A 20,545-nucleotide genomic window follows, 5' to 3' on the forward strand; every position below is an offset into this window, starting at 1 on the left:
AAATATTTTTAAGTATTTCCACCAGAACTAGACCAGTCTATTTTGATTCCCAGGAAGGCACCTTAAATTTCATAAGGCAAATGGACAAACACTTGGTCCTTTGTTTCTCCTGTGAATCTAAGAAGCATGCTATGTTCTATTTTTACTTGGGTATGAGTCCTGGGAACTTAACCCAGAGTAACCTCAATTGCATATTAATAAGCTGAACTGAGACTAGAGCATAAGCCAAGAAAAATCCACATGCAAAACTTTCCAGATATTGTTAACAGGTCTTTCCATATCCTAGAGGTGGCATGGGAAACTCTTTAATTCTTCCCTCTGATTTGACTCCTCCACTAAATAACCAGGTTATTAAGCTTGCAGATCTAGCTCAGTGAGTTTCTTTCCTCTCCTGGTTACATAAATGTTCTCATAACTAATTCCATAACTCAAGGGATAAAATATAGTTGCAAATTAATTCCTTAGCCCTATATAAATCATTAGGGCATTTGCAGGAGACAAAAAAGGTGGATAGAGCAGGTGGCATAGAGAGAGATGATGACCAGGTATAATCAGTGTGTTTGTACATCAATTGCAATGCTTTAACTATCACAGCAAGCTCAACTGCAAAGTACAATTCATTCTGGGATTGATTTTCCATTGTCTATAATGAGTTTGGCAAAAGCAATTTTTCTTCTATTAATATTAAACTTAATGTTATGTATCCTTAGCTTCAAAGAGTGTACTTGAGAGGCATACATTTAAAAGACATAATGTAACAGTAAATTTCTATACACATGTAGGATGAATGGTAAGGGTAACAAGCTCAGTTTTTCCATTTCTTTTACTCCTGTCTGGTTGGATTATGCGTCTTTAAAATGTCAAATAACAGGGCTTCAGATTTACATTTTCAATAGAATCTATGTTTCATTTAAACTTTACTCCCATCAACTAAAAACACGCTCATATTCCCTCCTGGTTTACATTTTAAAGGACTCTTCTACAAACATCGGCCTATGACCAAAACTGTGTTTGTTTTGTAATACTATTTCTATTTAAATTACTTACCTAAAAGAAAAAAAGTATATATTTTTAATTCAGGCTTTAAAAATTTGTTTTCATATATCATTCATTTAAGACTGTATATTAGAACTTAACTCTAATTTTCTTTGATGGATTCATATTTTCATACAGAAAATTAGAACTCTATTACTGAATAATTTGTTAACGTTCTTCTGGTCTCAGAGCTGCTTTCTGAAATGTCTTATTACATACAGATTTTTTTTCTGACAATTTGGTTTTTAACCACCCTTGAAGAACTGTGCATAGTTGAGTATTTAGTTTAGTATTTAGTATTTAATGATGGATTCAAGGCATTCAGTTATTTAGAAAAAAGTGAATAAAATAATTAGGACTTTCTTTATAAATGGGTGCATTGGTAGGCTCTTCCTGCCAAGATGCCTATCATTTCACTCTTTGAGTGTTCATATATTTACATTAAGATGTAAATTACCTTCTTTAGGCACGTGGGTTAAAGTCTTAATAGGAATAAGGACATGTTTCTCAAACTGGGACATGAATCTTCCCTCAGATAGGAGCAGTAAATTGGTGAGTACATAACTATAGAAGAATAATTTCACAGAATCTTCCTGGAATGGCAATTTTACTAAGTGGTAAGCAATTGTAAGGCAATATCATCATAACAAACATCATTATGCAAAGAATAGAGTTCAATGTAAAGTACACATTAATTTTTAAATGAATCATTAGAAATCTCATAGTGATTATGGAAACCTTTGGATTTTGTCACCACTCTCAATCTACTTCCCACTCATCTCCCTCCTTCCCATTACAATTGCTCTACAAGTGCAAATAATTGAGATTACTAAAGTCCTAACCTCAAAACTCTGAAATGGATTTAAGATTGTAATAAAATTAAAATAATTTTTCTTAGTCACAAATGTCATCTCTCAATTTTTCCTTCATTCTGTTTCTGAAAATAATGTGGATTTTCACAGTATTCATAAGACTTTGTCTTATTTCATTTTTACTTCTTATCAACACAAGTATTTATGAGCATTCATGAACACTCATATCCTTTATAAAACAAAGCACTGGTCCAAGGCAGTTACAACGTTTTGGACATAGTTTGATCTTGAGATTTTTGATACACATGGACTAAAAAATCAAGGCAGGAGACAGAATCATTTATGCTGAAGCAAGGAAAGAATAAGAATGAAGGGGGAGATAGAAGGAGAATGCATGAGTAGAAGTTTGTGAACCCCAAGACAAAAAAAAAAAAAAAGAAAAGAAAAATTTGCTTGTGCAGGCCAAGCTCCACTTCCAGGGCTGTGTCTGAAAGATACCTCTGATAACTGAGCAGATTTCTCTGCTCCCAAGTGAGCCCAATACAGAAAAACAAATCTCTCACACACAAACCTACAAGCTCACACACACACACACACACGCACACACACACAAGAAGTTTTATATACAGTCAAGAAACTTTTATTGTCTATTAACAAAATAACTTATTTAACCTGCTAGAGTAAAGAGGAAAGAAAGCACTAGGTCATTGAAATAAGGTAGGGAAAGAAATTACCAGTGAGAAAAAAATGATTAGTCAATGACAAATTAACAAAAGATGACTGATGGTACCAAGAAAAAGTTTTGTAATTGAATTCAATATTTGTTGAATACCAACTATGCATCCGGTTCCATTACAAATCACTCACTCCCTAGAAATTTCATGTCACTTGTGTTTAGGATTGGTTACTTGCCTTCAGCTAAACAAAAGATAATTGTGTGGTCCACCAGAGGGCAGAGAGCAGAAACAAGAAGAACTAAAATCCTGCAGCCTATGGAACAAAAACCACATTCACAGAAATGTAGACAGGATGAAAAGGCAGAGGACTATGTAGCAGATGAGGGAACAAGATAAAATCCCAGAAAAACAATTAAATGAAGTGGAGATATGCAACCTTCTAGAAAAATAATTCAGAATACTGATAGTAAAGATGATCCAGGACCTCAGAAAAAGAATGGAGGCAAAGATCGAGAAGATGTAAGAAATATTTAACAAAGACCTAGAAGAATTAAAGAACAAACACCTAGAAGAATTAAAGAACAAACAAACAGAGATGAGCAATAAAATAACTGAAATGAAAAATACACTAGAAGGAATCAATAGCAGAATAACTGAAGCAAAAGAACGGTAAGTGACCTGGAAGAAAGAATGGTGGAATTCACTGTCTCAAAACAGAATAAAGAAAAAAGAATGAAAAGAAATGAAGACAGCCTAAACGACGTCTGGGACAACATTAAATACAACAATATTCTCATTATAGGGGTCCCAGAAAGAGAAGAGAAAAAGAACCCAAGAAAATATATGAAGAGATTATACTAGGAAAGTTCCCTAACATGGGATAGGAAATAGCCACCCAAGTCCAGGAAGTGCAGAGAGTCCCAGGCTGGATAAACCCAAAGAGAAACACGCCAAGACACATAATAATCAAATTGACAAAAATTAAAGACAAAGAATAATTATCAAAAGCAACAAGGGAAAAATGACAAATGACATACAAGAGAACTCCCATAAGGTTAACAGCTGATTTCTCAGCAGAAACTCTACAAGACAGAAGGGAGTGGCATGATACACTTAAAGTGATGAAAGGGAAGAACCTACAACTAAGATTATTCTATGTGGCAAGGATCTCATTCAGATTCCATGGAGAAATCAATAGCTTTACAGACAAGCAAAATCTAAGAGAATTCAGCACCACCAAACCAGCTATAAAACAAATGCTAAAGGAAATTCTCTAAGTGGGAAACACAAGAGAAGAAAAGGACCTACAAAAACAAACCCATAACAATTAAGAAAATGGTCAGAAGGACATAAATATTGATAATTACCTTAAACGTGAATGGATTAAATGCTCCAAGCAAAAGACACAGGCTTGCTGAAATGGATACAAAAACAAGAAGCATATATATGCTGTCTACAAGAGAGATCCACTTCAGACCTAGGGACACATACAGACTGAAAGTGAGGGGATGAAAAAAGATATTCAATGTAAATGGAAATCAAAAAAGCTGGTGTAGCAATACTCATATGAGATAAAATAGACTTTAGAATACAGAATGTTACAAGAGACAAGGAAGGACACTACATAATGATCAAGGGATCAATCCAAGAAGAAGATATAAAAATTATAAATATATATGCACCCAACATAGGAGCACCTCAATACAAAAGGCAATTATTAACATCTATAAAAGAGGAAATTGACAGTAACACAATAATACTGGGAGATGTTAACACCTAAATTACACCAATGGACAGATCATCCAAACAGAAAATTAATAAGGAAACACAAGCTTTAAAAGACACAATAGACCAGAGAGATTTAATTGATATTTATAGGACATTCCATCCAGAAACAGCAGATTACACTTCCTTCTCAAGTGTGCATGGAACATTCTCTAGGATAGATCATATGTTGAGTCACAAATCAATCTTCAGCAAATTTAAGAAAATTGAAATCATATCAAGCATCCTTTCTTACCACAACACTATGAAATTAGAAATCAGTTACAGGGAAAAAAAAAAACTTAAAAAACACAAACACATGGAGGCAAAATAATATGTTACTAAATAACCAAGAGATCACTGAAGAAATCAAAGAGGAAATAAAAAAAATACCTAGAGACAAATGATAATAAAAACACGATGATCTAAAACCTGTGGGATGCAACAAAGCAGTTCTATGAGGGAAGTTTATAACAATACAAGCCTACCTCAAGAAACAAGAACAATTTCAAATAAACAATCTAACCTTACACCTAAAGGAACTAGAGAAAGAAGAACAAGCAAAACCCACATTTAGTAGAAAGAAAGAAATCATAAAAATCAGAGTAGAAATAAATGAAATAGAAACAAAGAAAACAATAGCAAACATCAATAAAACTAAAAGCTGGTTCTTTGAGAAGATAAGCAAAATTGATAAACCATTATCCAGGCTCATCAGGAAAAACAGGGAGAGGACTCAATAAAATTAGAAATGAAAAAGGAGAAGTTACAACAGATACTGCAGAAATATAAATCATCCTAAGAGACTGCTACAAGCAAACTCTATGCCAATAAAATGGACAACCTAGAAGAAATGGACAAATTCTTAGAAAGGTATAACCTTCCAAGACTGAACGAAGAATAAATAGAAAATATGAACAGGGAAATCACAAGTAATGAAATTAAAACTGTGGATAAAAATCTTCCAAAAAACAAAAGTCCAGGACCAGGTTGCTTCACAGGTGAATTCTGTCAAACATTTAAAAAGTTAACACTCATTTTTCTCAAGCTCTTCCAAAAAATTGCAGAGGAAGGAACACTCCCAAACTCATTCTATGACACCACCATCACCCTGATACCAAAACCAGACAAAGATACTACAAAAAAAGAAAATTACAGACTAATATCACTGATGAATATAGATGCAAAGATCTTCAACTAATTACTAGCAAACAGAATCCAACAAAACATAAAAAGTATCATACACCATGATCACATGGGATTTATCCCAGGGATGCAAGGATTCTTCAATATACACAAATCAATCAATGTGATTCACCATATTAACAAATTGAAGAATGAAAACCATATGATCATCTCAACAGATGCAGAAAAAGATTTGACAAAATTTAACACCCATTTATGATAAAAACTCTCTAGAAAGTGGGCACAGAGGGAACCTACTCAATATAATAAAGGCTGTATATGACAAACCCACAGCAAATATCACTCTCAATAGTGAAAAACTAAAAGGACTTCCTCTAAGATCAGGAACAAGACAAGGATGTCTACTCTCACCACTATTATTCAACATAGGTTTGGAAGTCCTAGCCATGGCAATCAGAGAAGAAAAAGAAGTAAAAGGAATACAAATAGGAAAAGAAGAAGTAAAACTGTCACTGTTTGCAGATGACATGACACTATATGTAGATAATCCTAAAGATGTCACTAGAAAACTACTAGAGCTAATCAATGAATTGGGTAAGGTATCAGGATACAAAATTAATGCACAGAAATCTCTTACATTCCTATACACTAATGATGAAAAATCTGAAAAAGCAATTAAGGAAATACTCCCATTTACCATTGAAAAAAAAAGAATACAATACCTAGGTATAAACCTACCTAAGGAGACAAAAGACCTTTATGAAGAAAACTATAAAACATTGATGAAAGAAATTAAAGATGATACAAACAGATGGAGAGATATACCATGCTCTTGGATTGGAAGAATCAATATTGTGAAAATGACTATACTACCCAAAGGAATTTACAGATTCAATGCAATCCCTCTCAAACTACTATTTTTTTTTTTTTTTTACAGAATTAGAACAAAAATATCTTAAAATTTGTGTGGAAACACAAAAGACCCATAATAGCTAAAGCAGTCTTGAGGGAAAATAACAGAGCTGGAGGAATCAGACTCCCTCACTTCAGACTATAAGACAAAGCTACAGTAAGCAGACAATATGGTTCTGGCACAAAAACAGAAATAGAGATCAATGGAACAGGATAGAAAGCCCAGAGATAAACCCACAAATCTATGGTCAACTAATCTATGACAAAAGAGGCAAGGATATAAAATGGCTAAAAGATAGCCTCTTCAATAAGTGGTGCTGGGAAAACTGGACAGCTATATGTAAAAGAATGAAATTAGAACACTCCCTAAACCATACACAAAAATAAACTCAAAATGGATTAGAGACCTAAATTTAAGGCCAGACACTATAAAACTCTTAGAGGAAAACATAGGAAGAACACTCTTTGATATAAATCACAGCAAGATCGTTTTTGATCCACCTCCTAGAGTAATGGAAATAAAAACAAAAATAAACAAATGGGACCTAATGAAACTTAAAAGCTTTTGCAAAACAAAGGAAACTACAAACAAGGTGAAAAGACAACCCTCAGAATGGGATAAAATATTTGCAAATGAATCAACCAACAAAGGATTAATCTCCAAAATATATAAACAGCTCATACAGCTCAATTAAAAAAAAACCCAATCAAAAAATGGGTCTAAGACCTAAATAGACATTTCTCCAAAAAAGACATACAGATGGCTAAGAAGGACATGAAAAGCTGCTCAACAGCACTAATTATTAGAGAAATGCAAATCAAAACTACAATGAGGTATTACCTCACACTAGTTAGAATGAGCATCATCAGAAAATCTACAAACAACAAATGCTGGAGAGGGTGTGAAGAAAAGGGAACCCTCTTGCACTGTTGGTAGGAATGTAAATTGATACAGCCACTCTGGAGAACAGTATGGAGGTTCCCTGCAAAACTAAAAATAAAATTACATTATGACCCAGCAATCCCACAACTGGGTATATATCCAGAGAAAACCATAATTCAAAAAGACACATGCACCCCAATGTTCATTGCAGCACTATTTACAATAGCCAGGTCATGGAAGCAAACTAAATGCCCATTGACAGAAGAAAGGATAAAGAAGATGTGGTACATATATACAATGGAATAGTACTCAGCCATATAAAGGAATGAATTTGGGTCATTTGTAGAGATGTGGATGGATCCAGAGACTGTCATACAGAGTGAAGTAAGTCAGAAAGAGAAAAACAAATATCGTATATTAATGCATATATGTGGAACCTAGAAAAATGGTACAGTTGAACCAGTTTGCAGGGCAGAAATAGAGATGCAGATGTAGAGAACCAACATATGAATATCAAGGGGGGAAAGTGTCGGTGGGGTGGTGCTGTGATAAATTGGGAGATTGGGATTGATATGTATACACTAATATGTATAAAATCGATAACTAATAAGAACCTGCTGTAGAAAAAAATTAAGAAAATTCTAAAATTCAAAAATAAAAAAAAAAGGGCTTCCCTGGTGGTGCAGTGGTTGAGAGTCCATCTGCCAAAGCAGGGGATGGAGGTTCGTGCCCCAGGCCAGGAAGATCCCACAGGATGTGGAGCGGCTGGTCCCATGAGCCATGGCTGCTGAGCCTGCATGTCCAGAGCATGTGATGTGCAATGGGAGAGGCCACAACAGAGGCCTGTGTACCGCAAAATAGAAAAAATAAATAAATAAATAAAAATTAAATTTAAAAAAGATAATTGTTCAAATATGGCTATATATATTAGAAGAAAGCTATGTTTAAACACCAAGTCAGAGACATCCAAGATCTAAAACTAGTACAATCATCATTGTCATCATCATCATCAATAACTTTTATTTGTTTTTAAATTATGTCAATTGACAAACTATATATTAGGGAAATCTATCTTTGGACATTACTAAAAGATAAAGCCTAAAAATATCAGGAAATATTCAGTTAATGTCTATTCTTTCCACCAAATCTCTTCTTAGACATTGTCAAAATGACCTTCTCACCCACCTTTGCCACAAATTCACAAGGCTATATCAACAATAATTATTATCATTTAAATGTTTCTATGCACTGACAATGATCAAATAGTCTTTTACTTGTTCTTAGAAATAAAATTGTACAGATGATTCAAATAAGTAGTTAAAAATGACATTTATACTCTTCACATTTATTTATGGAGGAATCTTAAATATGTCTTCCTTTCTTATAATTATTATAATTTTTATTTCTTTTCCATAGTCACTGCAATTCTTCTGAAGTCATCCAGTTTGTGTGTAGTATTGTTTCTATGCTGGTTTCTTTGGCAATTATTATGTTTTTAAATTATTATGCTATTTTAGTAGCTATAACTATTCAAGAATGAAAATAATTATTACCACTTGTTCTATAATTAATGTACAATTGATTAGATGCATAATCCAACAAATCAAATGTTTTTAAACACCGAAGTAACATTTTCAAACTTTTAATGAATCAAATTCTCTTCAGTATTTCAAATTAAAAAACATGAGCCTAAAATGCCATTCCCCTAAATGTTCAAAAAATTTAAGTAACACAAATGAGCACCATAATAATTAAAATAATCTCTCTAAAGCTAGAACAATTTAAATTCAGATTTTAATTAAATTCTTTATTTCAAATTTTAACATGTACATATTCAACAAAGGTGAGAAAATTTATGACAGCTTTTTTGAGATTTCAATATTATCAGAGATTTGTAACAAGGATATGATTCTAAGTGTGACTTGTAAGATGATTTGACCATAATCAGTAATTACTGGCATAGCTCTATAAGGGATACACTTTGCCATCTATATCATTGGGACAAATGTACCCCATGTTTCACATCTAGCATCTTCTATTCCACAGTTGATTTTTTTTTTGAAATCTAGTGTATTATGTGCTCTTTGGGCATACTTAAGTTTTGTTCTCAATTTTACTTTGATGTTGATTACAACATTTTAATGCAAATTTTTGTAACAGTCTCTTTTTATAATTTTTGTACTAACTTCTTACACAAATTTTACTACTTCTAGTGAGTTGATCATATTCAAAATAATCTAATTTGGATTGAAAATCACATTACCTTTAATAGAAGTCTTCTTATTATTGAACTTTCTTATTTAACTAATTCAAAAATCATTCTAGGGCCTCCCTGGTGGCGCAGTGGTTGAGAATCCGCCTGCCGATGCAGGGGATACGGGTTCGTGCCCCGGTCTGGGAGGATCCCATATGCCGCGGAGCGGCTGGGCCCGTGAGCCATGGCCGCTGGGCCCGTGAGCCATGGCCGCTGGGCCTGCGCATCCGGAGCCTGTGCTCCGCAACGGGAGAGGCCACAACAGTGAGAGGCCCGCGTACCGCAAAAAAAAAAAAAAAAAAAAAAAAAAAAAAAAAAAAAATCATTCTATAGACATCCTATTAACAGTTTCTAAAGGCTACTTTAACTTTTTAAAAACCTATGTTTAGGTTTTTCTATAAGGTTACACTTTGTTTTTCCAATTTTATTCTTTCAGTTAGCTCCTATTCCCAGTGGTAGACATATTAACTCCACCAAGAAAATGTTCTTAGGTTCAAACTCTATAATGAAAAATCACATAATTTTTAACACTGGATATGTATCATTCTACAAATTTTATTTTATAGATGAGAAAATAGACTGGAAGATTTAGTTATATGCTTCAACACAGACCACTAGTTAATGACTGAACCAAGAACAAAGGTCAACTCTCCTAACTCATATAAGAAGTGTTTTTGAGATTCCAGTTCAAGATGGCAACATAGGAGTTTCCTGAACTCATCTCCTCCCACAAACACAGTGAATGAACAACTACACATAGAGCAATTCTGTTTGAAAGAAATCCAGAAACTAGCTGAGTGACTCCTACATATCAGGCAAAGGAGAAAATACCCACATAAAAACAGGTAGAAAAGTCGGAGACACTCTCTCATCATAATAAACTCCACCCCAAGCACAGAGCTATATAATTAGGAGGGAACTCACCTTCTAGATTCTCTCTGATGTGCAAAGGGTTTGAACCCCACATCTGGCTCCCCAACTTTTAGGAATTCCATCTGAGAGACAGGACCCCAAAATATCTAGCTCTGGAAGCCAACATGCCCTGAATTCATGAGATACAAAAGACTATAATGAACTGAAAATCAATTCTTAATGGGCTTGCTTGGACTCACTGTGGCTATCCCCCTGGGGCTCAGCACAAAGGCAGCAGACTGAAATGCTCAGTCTTTCCATGAAAGAAAACTATTTGCTTAGGAGTGTTTAGCAAAGTTGCAATATTTGTGATCAATACACAGAAGTTGATCATTTTTATGCACTTAGGATAGTCAGCTTTTTAAAAATGTATTCTAAAAGATATTTGGTGGCATCTCATTGTGGTTTTAATTCACATTTCCCTAATTAATGATGATGTTGAGATTTTTTTATATGCTGTTGCCTTTAGCATAACTTCTCTGATGAATTGTCTATTCAAATTATTGGGATATTTTTAGGTAAAGTGCTTGTTTTCTCATTATAAAATTTACAGACAAAATACTGTCCATGAGTAACCTCAACCTGGAAACAAGCTATCAGTTTGTCAAAGAGAAAGGGATAATTGAACCGGGTATATTTATACAATAGAATATTACTCAGTAATAAAAGGAGACAAACTTCTGAACACCAAAAACCAAGGTGGACAAACTGCTACAGCCCCAACTGTAGGCAGTGGCCTTCAGTGCACAAAAGGAAAAGCCTCAGCCCACACAAAGCTCCAGCTCAATCCCATTTGCCAAGGCAGTGGCCACTGGGGAACCCCAGAAAAATCCACAGTCCATGCCACATGATCTCCTGCCCTCCTGCCAAAGCCACTGGGTACAAGTAGTCTACATAAGGATGCTCTTACAGAAGAACATGCCTTCAAGATCAAGAGAAGTAATGGTTTTGCCTAATTCATAGAGACAACACAGAAAATCAAACAAAATGGTAAGACAGAGGAATATGTTCCAAATAATACCATGGGGGGGAGGGAAACTTAATGACTTGAACATAAAATAAAGAGTTCTAAACAATGGTCCAAAAAATGCTTTACAAACCGAGGAAAATAATACAGAAACACAGTAAGAACTTCAATACTAAATTAGAAAATATAGAAAAGAACAGATCAGAGCTGAAGAATACAATAACTGAAAAAGAAAATATACCAGAGAGAATCACCATCAGATCAGGTGGCATAGAAGAATGCATAAGTGTCCCGAAAGATAAAATATTGGAAATAACCCAATCAGAACAGCAAACAGAAAAAAAGAATTTCAAAAAAATGAGGATAGAGTAAGGGCTTTCTGAGACACCATCACACATACTAACACTCTCATTACAGGAGTCCCAGAAGAAGAAGACAGTGAGAAAGGGGAAGAAAGCATATTTGATGAAATAATGGCTGAACATTCCCCCAACCTAGGGAAAGAAACAGATATCCAGGAAAAAGAAGCATAGAGAATTCCAAACAAGATGAACCCAAAGAGGTCCACACCAAGACATATCAAAATTAAAATGAAAAAAAAATTAGAGAAAAATTTATAGGCAGCAAGAGAAAAGCAAAGAGTTACATACAAAGGAACCCTCATAAGATTGTCAGCTGATTTTTCAGCAGAAATTTTGTAAGCCAGAAGGGAGGGGCACAATATATATAAAGTGCTGAAAGAAAAAAAGAAAAAAAACTACAACCAAAAATACTCTACTTGGTAAGGTTATCATTCAGAATTAAAGGAGAGGTAAAGAGTTTCCCAGACAAACAAAATCTAAAGCATTTCATCACCATCAAACTAACCTTACATGAAATGTTAAAGGGTCAGTTTTCAGTGAAAAACAAAAGGTTTTAATAAGAAATAAGATAATATATGAAGGAAAAATATTTCACTGGTAAAGGCAAACATATAGTAAACTCAGTGGATCAACCACTTAAAAATCTAATATCAAGGTTAAAAGACAAAAGTCATAAAACCAACTCTATAATAAGTAGTTAAGGGATACACAAAGGATATAAAATATGATGTCAAAACATAAAATGTGGGTGAGGTTAGTAAAAATGTAGAGCATTTAGAATTTGTTCAAACATAAAGGCTGTTAGTTTAAAACATATATATATATATATATATATATATATATATATATATATATACACACAAATATATACATACTTAATATATACATATATTAAGTGGATATATATGCTCTATGATAACCAAAAACCAGAAGCCTACAGTAGAACAGAAAAAATAAAGAAAAAAGAACCTAAACATAACACAAAAGAAAATTCTCAAACCACAAGGGTAGTGACTAAAAGAAGAAGAAAAGAACAGAGAAGAACTACAAAAACAATAAGAAAACAAGCAATAAAATGGTAGTATGTACATACCTAACAATAATCATTTTAAATGTCAATGGACTAAATGCCCTATCAAAAGGCATAAAGTGCTGAATGGATTAAAAGAAAAAAAAATGACCATCCGCTACCTACAACTGACTCACTTCAGAACTAAAAACACAGGAAGGCTGAAAGTAAAGGGAAGGAAAAAGATTCTACATTAATGGAAACAAACAAACAAAAAGCTGAGTAGCAATACTCGTATAAGACAAGTATAATTTAAATCAGACTATAAAAGAAGACAAGAAGGGCATTACATAATGACAAGTGGGTCAATCTAAGAAGAGCATTCATTGACATATATATATATACCTAACATAGGAGCACCTAAATATATAAAGCAATTATTAACATGGATAAAGAGAAAAATTGACAGTAATACAATAATAGTAGGGGACTGTAATATGCCACTTACCTCAAAAGATAGGTCATCCAGACAGAAAATCAATAAGGAAACATTGGTCGTAAATGATGTGCTAGCCTAGATAAATTTCATAGATATCCACAGAGCGTTCCATCCTGAAACAGCAGAATAAGAATACACATTCTTTCCAGGTGCACATGGAACATTCCCCAGGACAGATCACATGCTAGGCCACAAAAGAAGTTTCTGTAAATTTAAGAAGGATGAAGTCATATCAAGCATCTTTTCCCACCAAAATGGTATGAAACTAGAAACCAATTATAGGAAGAAAATTGGAAAAAAAACCCCACAAACATGTGGAGACTAAACCAGATGCTACTAAAAAAAAATGGATCAATAAATAAATCAAATAAGAAATTTAAAAATACCTTGAAATGAATGAAAATAAAAAGACAACTTTCTAAAATCTATGGGATAGAGAAAAAGCAAAGAAGGAACTTCATAGTGATATGGAACTATCTCAAGAAACAAGAAAAATTTCAAATTAACAGTCTGACTTTACACCTAAAGGAATTAGAAAAAGAAGAACAAAGCCCAAAGTTAGTAGAAAAAGCAAATAATAATGATCATAGCAAAAATAAATGAGCTATAGATTTAAAAATAAGATCAATGAAACTAAGAGCATGGTTTTTAAAAAGATAGACAAAATTGATAAATCTTCATCCAGACTCATGAAGGAAAAAGGAGAGAGGACTGAAATTAATAAAATTAAAAATAGAAGAGGAGAAATTACAATGACATCACAGAAATATAAACAATCATAAAAGAATACTGCAAACAATTGTATGCTAAGCAAATTGTACAACCTAGAAGAAATGGATAAATACCTAGAAACATAAAATCTTCCAAGACTGAATCAGGAAGAAATAGAAAATCTGAACAAACCAATTACTAGTAATGAAATCAAATCAGTATTTAAAAAAAAGCTCCCCCCCAAAAAAAGTCCCAGGACCAGATATCTTCACAGGTGAATTCCATGAAACATTTAAAAAAGAATTACTATCTATCTTTCTGAAGCTATTCCAAAAAACTGAAGAGGAAAAATAATTTCAAACTCATTGTATGAAGCAGCATTGCCTTGATACCAAAACTAGACAGCTATAAAAAAGAATGAATTGTTGCCATTGGTGACAACATGTATGGACTTAGAGGGTATCATACTAAGTGAAATAAGTCTGACAGAGAAAGACAAATACTGTATGTTTTCATTTATATGTGGAATCTAAAAATCAAATAAAATGAACAGCTATAACAAAACAGAAACTGACTCACAGATACAAATATTCCAGAACAGATGGGGGTGGGGGAATGGGGGAAATGGGTGAAGGAGATTGAGAGGTACTAACTACTAAGTATAAAATAAGTCACAGGGATGTAATGTACAGCACAAGGAATATACTCAATAATACTGTAATGACTTTTTATGGTACATAATCTATAAAAATATCTAATCACTATGTATACCTGAAACTATTATAATGTTGTAAGTCAACTATACTTCAATAAAAATAATTGCTACCTAGTGTATGATTCCATACATCTTAGTGGAATCTAGAAAAGGCAAACTTATAGGAACGGAAAGGTCAGTTGTTGCTAGATATTGTAAATTGGGAGAGGAGATACTAATAGAAGGATAATATAAAGAGATTTGTAGAATAGTTCTGTATTGTACTGTAGTGGTGGAGAGATGGCCATATGAATTCAACATATTCCTTAGAACTTTATATTTTAAAGAGTAAATTTTCCTGCATACGAAAAATAAAAAGTCTCCAAAAATCTGCCAGGAGTTTTGGATAACCTAAGGTGAAATACAGAATGTGACTGTTGGATTGCACAGAGTGGAAAAATCTAAGGAGAATGAAAACCAAATGCGAGTTGTTGCCTTGAATTGGATAAAGTTACAAGAAAAACTGGGAAAATCCAAGTAAAGTCTGTAGTTTAGTCATTAGTAGTGTATTGATGTTAATTCCTTACTTTTAACATTGGCACCATGGTTATAAAATATGTTAGTAGTAGGGAAGCATATTGGAACTCTATTTACTATCTTTATAACTCTTTTTTTTTTTTTTGCTGTATGCGGGCCTCTCACTGCTGTGGCCTCTCCCGCTGCGGAGCACAGGCTCCAGACGCACAGGCCCAGTGGCCATGGCCCATGGGCCCAGCCTCTCTGCAGCACGTGGGATCCTCCGGGACCGGGGCATGAACCCGCATCCCCTGCATCGGCAGGCGGACTCCCAACCACTGCGCCACCAGGGAAGCCCTATAACTCTTTTATAAGTAAAATTATTTCAAAATAAAACATTAAAAATAATCAACTTTTCTGATAGAGTTTGACTCCAGAAAATCTTTCTAAAACAAAATGACGTAAATGATTTTACAACAAACATTTGTTTTGATACAGCTATCCACACTTCCATAAATGTATTTTAGAAATAACCACAAAATATTGAAAAAGGTTTATTTTTCCACTTACACCTGCTATGAATTATGGTACAAAAATTATAAAGGTAATTTGAAGGGTTTTCTTAATGTTTAAAATATTTTCTATGATTTTCAGACAAAAATATTTTCTATGATTTTTCAGACAAATTCATAAGCATATATTTCAGATAACATAATGCATGCATCTCACTCTAGTCAGAGCATTAACTACATAATTTGAATTTTGCAATGATCACTTTCACTCCTCCTCCTGTGTACATTCTTGACATGAGTTTGTTTTGTTGGTTCAAATCACTTGTGCTAATTTGCAAAGCCAGCCCTAATTTTGCACACTATATCATAGCTTGAATATTTCATTTTGAAATATGAATTGCTTACTACAACTTAATAGACAAGTGAGAGTATTTCTGTGTGAAAACCAATAAGTTTCATGATGAAAGCCAAGTTGTGTGTAAGAACTATCTGTCTCTTCACTAAGCTGAAGGAAAGCAAATTGATTTTCTTGGTCTTAATATGACTGAAAATTATAGCAGGATTATTAATTACTCTCTTAAATTCACGTGTGATCCTGTGGCAAGGGCTTTCTCTATATACTGATATGGGTTACTTTCCATCACTTTTTTTAACATTTGAAATTCAAAATTCTAGTTTTTCAGCACTGGTGCACGATGGTTCAACAAAAGAAAAAAGGGATGAAGACAGAAAGAACACAATGTAAACTCTTAATCAAAATTATGGATTCTTGTTAATAATAATACTAATAACTGACATTAATTTTAAACAAACATTAAATTGCTAGGTAGTGTTCTAACATGCACATATTATCTCAATCATACCTCATAAAAACCATGTTAGGTAGGTTCTACAATCATTTCACCTGGAAATTTGAAGTATAAGATATTAAATAATTTGGCAAAGGGTAAATAGATGAAAGAGGCAGAACTTGGGTTCAGAACTAGGGATCCATGTTATAGGGATATAATATACCAATATAATAAACTAAGAATGTTATTTTCCATTAATATAATTCTTTTTTTTTTCTTAGTTATTCACCAATTTACTACTTCTAGTAGTTGACAGCGCTTTAGTATACAGTCAGGAATTATAGTAGGGTATGTGGGAACATGGATCCCTGGTTCTGCATAATTATAGAAATAACTATAGAAAATATAGAAATAATATATATAATGTATATTATATTATAACATATAACTAATAGTTAACATAATAATATATCTAAAAATATGTGCTCAGTAATTATGTTGTTATTTTACATATTACCAGAAGTTTGCATATCACCAATGGGAAAGACATTTTTAGGCATTGGGAAGCAATAGAAGTATTTGAGTAAAGATGTGAAAAGAATAAAGTTTTGTTTTGTGAAAAAATAAATTGATGGTGTTTGCCAAGAGAATTAAAAGGGGAGGAGAGCAGAAAAAGACTGAACCAATAAGTAGGCTAATGAAGGATTCTAATTTTGATTGACAAAAGCTTGAATCAGTGAGGCAGCAGGCAGAATGGAAAAGCTGAATGAATACACAAGACATGACTGATAAAGGATGCACATAACTTTGGACTGGAATATGATGGGAGAAGGCAGTGAAATTATGTTGCCCAGAATGATTTTGAAATTCCAAGCCTAGAATAAGAAAAGGATGATATCTGTAACAAATAAAGGTTCCCTTTGAGAGATCCAAGGGTACACATGATGAAATATTTGATGACTGGCTAAGATGGTATAAATAGGAAAGAAAGCAGGTAACAAAGCAAACCTGGGATAGTGACTTGGTAGCTATTCACTTGGAGGTGGGACTGCACTCCAAAAATTATTCTGACACTTGTTAAAAAAGGTAAGACAGATTTATTCAAGACTATTACAATAGGGGAGAAAGATTGAACTTGCCTCTGAATACAGCAAATTCCCTAAATATATTTAGGGAATTTATAACCAATGAGTTAGAGTGAGTGAGTCAGTGGATAGAAAATTACGAAGAGGAACCTAAATAAGTATCAAGGATAGAAGGATTCTTGCTAAAGGCAGGTCTTGACTTAGATATCAAGGGTAAGGAATGAGGGGGACTTCCCTGGTGATCCAGTGGTTAGGACTTTGCCTTCCAATGCAGGGGGCGTGGGTTCGATCCCTGGTTGGGGAACTAAGATACCACATGCCTCGCGGCCAAAATAAAAAAAAACACAAAACAGAAGCAATATTGTAACAAATTCAATAAAGACTTTAAAAATGGTCCACATCAAAAAAAGTCTTAAGAAAACAAAAGGGTAGGGGATGAGGAACTTGTTTTGATATCAAGAGAAGGGTATTCTTCTTAAAATTACTTAGCAGTATTCTTCACTAACACTAGCCTTAGAAGGCCAGGGGAAGAGAAGCAGGTCAAGGCTGAGACCCAGCCAAGAAAGCTCAAAAGAATGTAACAAAGTTTGGTCAATAATGGAGTCTTTCTCAATATTTGAAGCCGTTGGAATGAATGAGTCTGCTATGGGAGATCATGTGCAAAAAAAAAAAAAAAGTATCTATAAGAAGTCGAAATAAAGTAACATATACATAGAAAAATAATGCTTACATATTAGCAGATTTGGAGTAAAATGAGTTGACTGGTATAGAATCATCATGAATACTAAAGGAGAAATAAGGGAATGATTAGCAGTACAAAGTAATGAATAAGGCTTAGAACATCCCAATAAGGAATGAAGAAAAATAAAGCTGAATTTAACATGAGATATGAAACTTCAAGAGAAATGATTCAGTTTTAATAAAGAAAGGCAGGTGCTAAATTTAGAAATTGATCTTGCACAACTCAATGCCAGATACAATAAGGAGTACAATTTTCAATCCTGTAATTTTGTATAATTAAGGTCCTTGGAAATCTTCTATCTTACATGTACTCTTTCTTCTCCTGTCCCTCTTACATTTTCAATTGTAGACACATTTTGTGTTTTTTATGGTGTTTTCTCTGCCAGAATTTTTGCAGTTTCCTACCCTCATCCATACCCTCCCAGTGAGCCCCTACTCATCCTTTGAGATACACGTCAAATATCAGCTTTTCTGTGACAGCTGTGCTGTTCCCTCATATAATATTAGCCTTTACCACCTCTACTATTTCCTAGGACACCGTTCACAGTCCAATTTTAACATTATTATTTATTGACTTTCCTAAATATCCTATTACTGTGAATTTTTCAAGAACTGACTCAGGAACATGCTTCCTTGATCATTTATAAAGATCATAAATAAAGATGACAGAGTTTGAATCAAATCATGTACTCACTGAGTTTTTGGTGAATAAATAATTCTGAAGAGCAAGGTGTGAAACAGACAGTAGTGGGTATCCCCTTTGCCTTAGTAATTGTCACTCTGGGAATAGGAGATTTTGACTATCTGTGTTTTCCAGAGAAGTGTAAAACTTTCTTAAATCATCAGGTGGCTGGATAAACAGTAAAGGCTGGATAACTAAGGGAATGTCAATTTGGAACATATAACCATTAACCAATGGATCCCAATTATCCACAGATCATTAAATTTCATTTGTAGAAGCTAATTTATTCAAATCATCTATTAAGTCATATCTCTTCTCACACAGATAGGTCATAGTCAGAAAAATATATTCAGAATTGACAACTCGAGTAATAAGATATTTGGGGAAAGTTTATATCTCGTGGATATATGTGTGCATAAACTGCTTATGATACAAAGGTGTTGGGGCATTGAAATTTAAATTTTAGATTTATAATAATATTTTCTTTATGGTTCAATATTTATTAACAAGTTTTGATTTATTATGGAAGAGGAGCATCACCCCAAAATGACCAAGATTTATTCAGACATTATATTATAGGAGGTAATAGTGACTCAGTCTTCCCTGGCTTTAGAATCTAAACATCAGATATAGGTGGGCACGTCTGGCTTACTACATCATCATATTACCTGGAAATTTTACTCTCTGAAGATGTTAAAAAGATTATTGGAGATGACTTGAGGGACTTCCCTGGTGGTCCAGTGTTTAAGACTCGTGCTTCCACAGCAGGGGGCATGGGTTTGATCCCTGGTTGGGGAACTAAGATCCTGCATGCCACGTGGTGGCCAAAAGAGAAACCAATGAGAGACGATTTGAAAGTTAACTACCCAGTATGGGTTAAAATATATTTAGTTTTATTAAACTGTATATAGGTACACAAATTATACCTTATGCGTCTGTAGCAATAACATTATCTGACAGTCACATTATCTGGCAGTCTCTTTCACTATAGTCAAATCCTTAACCGAGAATAACTCTTTTTTCCCTCCCTAACAAACTTGTTTCTCACTAACCACTGCTACACTGTTGAATCTCATGGAAACATTGTCTAATAATGCTCCTCAATAGAATGTATATTTCCTAAATACAGAGGTTTTGCATATTTTAGACACTTCTATAATATATCCCCAGCTTGCAGAATATTGCCCTACCAATGCTAGCTTCTCAATAAATACTGTACCAATAAATATTTATAAAATAATTTATATCTTATCTCTGTTTATTGTTGATCATTTAGTTTAGATTGACCCATTCTGTGCATGTGTTGATAAAATAATTATCAAGAATTCTCATTACTCTCAAATGATTCAGTAGGAAGTATTTAAAATACATCTCATAAACCCATACTTCTCTTGCTGTACTTCTCTTCCTTTTTACCTATGTACATACTGATGAAAATTCAGTAACGTTCTTCAGTAATATTCAAGTGAGAACAAGCTTTACCAAAGCACTGCAGAATGCCTTCTCTTGGGTTTTCTTCAGGAGAGAGGTTTTGCATATCACCCAGCTTTAGCTGGAAGGCAAAAACTCATCAATTAAGGA

Source organism: Mesoplodon mirus (assembly GCF_964341445.2).
Source record: "Mesoplodon mirus genome assembly, chromosome: 17".
Taxonomy (NCBI): domain Eukaryota; kingdom Metazoa; phylum Chordata; class Mammalia; order Artiodactyla; family Ziphiidae; genus Mesoplodon; species Mesoplodon mirus.